The sequence below is a fragment of the Physella acuta genome, unplaced genomic scaffold (genome assembly GCF_028476545.2).
Source record: "Physella acuta isolate Inbredline_101_S28 unplaced genomic scaffold, ASM2847654v3 ptg001707l, whole genome shotgun sequence".
Taxonomy (NCBI): Eukaryota; Metazoa; Mollusca; class Gastropoda; family Physidae; genus Physella; species Physella acuta.
Window position 1 is genome coordinate 125001 of NW_026733219.1, and position 5000 is coordinate 130000.

At 34.2% G+C, this 5000-nt stretch overlaps 1 long non-coding RNA gene across 1 annotated transcript in view; it reads left to right on the forward strand.

Annotated features, from left to right (window-relative positions):
- Positions 1 to 4124: 4124 nt before the first annotated feature.
- The window catches only part of LOC131930041 (uncharacterized), a 1627-nt gene continuing 751 nt past the window's right edge, over positions 4125 to 5000 (forward strand). Inside the window, exon 1 of the long non-coding RNA XR_009384075.1 lies at positions 4125 to 4303. This is a non-coding gene — a long non-coding RNA (uncharacterized LOC131930041). The remainder of the gene's footprint in view (positions 4304 to 5000) is intronic.

Below are 5000 nucleotides of genomic sequence, written 5' to 3' on the forward strand. Positions count from 1 at the left end.
AAAATAAATGTAATGTTTGTATTGGTAACATGGTTAGACTTTAATTAAAATGTATTGTAAGGTTGAAGAAACTAGCTACGGATGAAATTTTAAGTTTTCTAGAAAGTTCTTCACCAGCACCACACAGTGTTTCTTCCAGACTTTTTTCTCCGGGGGGCACTTGGAATTTTCGGGGGGGGGGGGGGGGGGCAGTAGACTTTCTTCGGGGGGGGGGGGGCGGACACTGTTAAAAGTATATATTTTCTATATAAATTATATAAATTTCATGTCGTTCGGGGGGGGGGGGGTAGAATATTTTCGGGGAGGGGGGTATTTTGCCCCTCCCCCCCCCTCTAAGAGATGCCTGGAAGAAACTCTGTAGGAGAGAAGCGTGGTTGTAGCTTTGTGTTGTTCAAAATAAGGCTATTGTGTTTATTTGCCGTGACCGTACTTTTGAGTAGTTTAATTCATGGTTTGTTGTCTTGGTTGTCGATTGCTGTGCTTTATTTGTTATAGATTGGAGCGTATCTATTTAAATATTTACATATATTGCCCTTAATTAAAGATGAGATGCTTCATATAAACTTTGAAATAGCTCATCAAAGTCTGTCCAGCAACAATTTAAAACAGAACACGATTATAAAAGATTAATCAGTACAAGTAAGTCTGTGGAAGACCAGTCCACGATTTATATTCTATCTGCTATGATTTAAATAATCAAACACGAAACACATTTATAATTTACAGAACTTTAATTCTTATTTTATGAATGGGGTTAAACTTGATGCCTTATAGTTTTTTAGCGAAAATTAACCGATGGTACGCTTTATGAAACAGTTTCGTATTTTTACTGAGCAGATGTGATTGCGTCAATCTCAAATGAAGTTTATCAGTCTTGCAACAGATCGAGCTGCTGTCTATAGACACTTGTTACCACAGATGGTGTGGGTACACACAGTGCCAATGGTACACATCAGCCCAAATGATGTGATTCCCGGGTATATGGAGGGTACGGGTTCCAATCCCAATATACACACGTCAAATGAGTCACAGAAAGCCCGAGGGACGGGCGAGCCTGGGGGAAAGGAAATTATCAGTCACAACTTTATATTGCCTTCAATATATATATATATATATATATATATATATATATATATATATATATATATATATATATATATATATATATATATATATATATATATATATATATATATATTTGAGATTCGCTTTAAAGCGTAAAAAGTTGACAGAAGAAATTATTAGTAAATACATTTGCGTTGCAGTCAATAAAAATATATATTTGAGTTTCGTTTATAAGCTTGATAAACGTAATTATTAGACAAAAGTGTGTATTGCCGTCGATAAAAACGTTATTTAAGTTTCGTTTGAAAACTTAACAAAGGATAAACGACCACAAATCAAACAATAAGCAAACAGTATAAAGCATATAAAAGCTGTTACAAAAGATACATTTATTTATCCGAAAAAAGAAAAATCGACATCTGTGCCATTTTAAAAAAACAATCTGCATAAATATGTTTATCAATTAATTAATTGCTTTTAAATGTAAGATATCTAACCTGCTACTATTGCCAACAGTGAAAAGATAATGAAGATCTTCATCTTTGGATCTTCTAACGAAATTTGGAGCTGTGTCGTGTCTAGTACTGTTGACTGAAGACAATTAACATTGACCAACAGACTATAAGAGATAAGACTTTAAAAAAAAACATTTTTTTTTTAAAAGTAGTTCTAGGCAGTAATCAGAAGAGGGTTGAAAAAATCAAATCAAATCGTGATTATCCATCATTTTAATCTTAAAGTGTCTTAAAAAGTGGAACACATTTTTCTCAATGACGTCACGACATCCCCAGCCATAGCATTATTGTCCTACAGGACATCCTAAACCTGACAGGACTTCCCCGGGTAGGGGTCGGCATCGGTATTCACCTCATTAGATAGACACAGAGTTATCGTTCTTGTAGTAAACTCGACACTGTAGATGTCCAAGTTTAATGGCTAATTACTTGTCAATTAAACGATTCCATCTGTATTATAATCACCTTCTGATTTTAAGATAATATTTGTCCTGGAGTAAACAAAGTATTATTATTAAATTATTGAATAAACATGCACACGCACACACATACGCACAGACACAAACATACACACATATTTTTTTAAGTAGCCAATTTATTCTTATAGCAGGTATATGCTTAGGGGAATATGCGCGTTTTTTTCCTATTTTTTACAATTTAATATCTAAAGCCTTTTGAATACCTTTATCATGTTTGGCATATGAAAGTAAGTATTAAACAGCACAAAAAAAGGGGTTGTCATGGAAACCCAAAAAAACCTCGGCCATTTTGATTTGTTTGGTACTTTTAAAAATGCTAAGGCTTTTTTATTTATGCACCTATAGCAATCAAATTTAAACTGCTTATATTTCAGTATATATTAAAACTTTAGTCACGAAAACTTTTTGAAATAGCAACTCGTAAGAATTTTACAAAGTAAGAAATCGTACCATTTTTAGTGTTCAAAAGTTTCAAAATTTGCATTTTAATTAATTACCAAATACTTTTTTCTTTGAAAGCCACCACAATTTCCTAGTGACAAAAGTTGTATTTTGTTGTATTTTAACATGAAGAATAATTACTGAAAATATGGTGGCAATTGGTTAATAAATAAAAAAGTAGTAGGCTTTGTAGTGTTAAAAACCTTCGAACTGAGAAAAACAGCCAAAAGTAACGAAAAGTAGGTCACGAAAATACCATATCTGTGTTAACTTCAAAGCCGATTGTAAGCTTTGGGTGTTTCCGAGATGATGGAAAATAAGATTATCAAATAAAGGAGAAATCCAGCTTTCCAATGATGCCAAATACAATATGATGACGGATATAAAACTTTTCATAGAGAGCGTGTAAAATTGGTAAAAATTGATTATTTTTTAATTAATAGGGTCATAAAAATGGTAATTTAATCAGGTAATTTTTTTTTCTCTTTAAAGTTATTTTCTTAATACAAAAATGGTCTATGTATCCAAAAGTGCAAGAAACCCATCATGACGAAAAACAAGAAATTTTGTGATTTTTTGCCGCGCATATCCCCTTAAGTACATGCTGAATGTGTGAACTTATCTGTTGCCATGAAGCATTGTTCAACCCCGTACTTGAGCCAGCTACCAAACGTATGAAGAAAAACCAGTAAAGTTTCTTGGTGGCAGGTGGGTGATGTGGTAGTCGGGGTTGGCTAAATCTGATCAGGTATTTTTTTACAGAGACTTCTTAAGCTAGTTCTGGTGTTTCCGGTATGTCAAAGATAAGCTTTGGTTCCGAAATGCCAGAAATGTCTAAGCGAGGTGTTAGTTAGGTTTAACGGTAATGCTGTGACATTGTGGGTTAGGACTAGATTTAATTTCAGTCAGGAATGAACTCAGTTTTATGGTTTAAGTTTGTGCTGTATCTAAGGTTAGTGTTAAGGGATTATATCAGGGTAGCGATACCCTCAAAATGTCATCGTTCAAATACAGCCCACATTATAGAAAGTACTTACGTGTTTTAGAATTAAATACTTCTACATTGAACAGTCTGCCAAAGTGACGGCTTTCACCACAAGTTTTCTGACAATAAGTTCCTGTATACGTTGTGTATAAGTGACTAGTGAACTTAGATTGGATATTGATAACTGTTTATAGCATTTAACAGATGTGTACAATTTGTGTAATACAACTTAAGGTGAGTAAGTCGTATATTTTATAATAACCTGAAGTATTTCCATTGTTTTAATGTAAGAATGTATTTGAGAAAAAAATTATTAACCTCCTTTAAAAATGAATTGTTCGAGTTTAGTTTGTTAGAGTAACAATGCTCTTCAAACAAGCAACTTATGACAACTCCAGTCTTGTAGGCACCTCTTTTGTGGACAAAGGCTATGGAAAAAAATCCAGAAAAAAAGCAGGCTGAAATCAGAGTCAACGGGCCATAAGACGTAGAACAGGTTGACATGTAGTTCTTAATTGTAATTGAGTAAAATTTCACCAATATTACAATTAAGAATCAAGAAGAAGAAGAAGAAGAAGCCTATAACCAAATGGTAAACAGCATGCAGGCTGACCTCAAGTAAAAAATAAAAGATTACACATTTATTTATAGTGACCTTATCTACAATTTCTCACGATTTTTTGAGGTATAAATTTTAAAAACTGTTATCTTTTCTATGAAATCTTTCCAGTAACTTTAACAGTTGATTTAGTTGTAGTCTATTCACGACGTGAAGATGTTGATTATCCTTGCTGCGCTTGTTTTGTCTGTGGCTATTGGTGAGTTTTTTGTTTCTCTTACACTGTTTTAAACTTCGAGACTCTCATCCTATGTGCAAGCTCTTAAATGGCTTAATCCATACCTATAACTCGAACCATATTGTACGACTAATAATCCTCAGCTAATGTTGTTAATTTAGCCGAACTTTGTTAAGCTGATTCGAGCTGGTTTCTCTAGAAATATCGTTGTCCTACTCTTTCAAACCCATTAGAATCACCAGTTTGCTATACTACACACCCCTCACGTTAAAATATTCTGATTTTAAAAGATCTTTACAAATCAGTTTTCGGTCCCCGGTATTGTGTTAGTTATGTCGTTTAGAATCTCACTCTAATGCGCTGGAGTGAACCCCCACCCCCAGGGAAAGCGGAAGAGTGGGCGCCCAAGGCAGACCTGGAGGTGGAGTCTTCTCGAAGAACTGAAGCCAACAGGGATGTCTTGAGAGATTGCAAAATTAATAGCCGGGGATCGGGAAAAATGGAAGGGTATGGCAAAGGCCCATGTTCCACAAGAAGCAAAGAGGACTAAGTCAAGCCGTGAAGAGTAGAGTGCAATAACACTCTCTCGCCAGATTTAGCAGTAGCTGTTTCAGAAGTACAAATAGAAAATTTATATTGTGTACTATTAATTTGTTGACCATCATTAATTCCGAACAAGAATTATTCGTAAAAGGATTAAGTATTTTTTATATCGCAT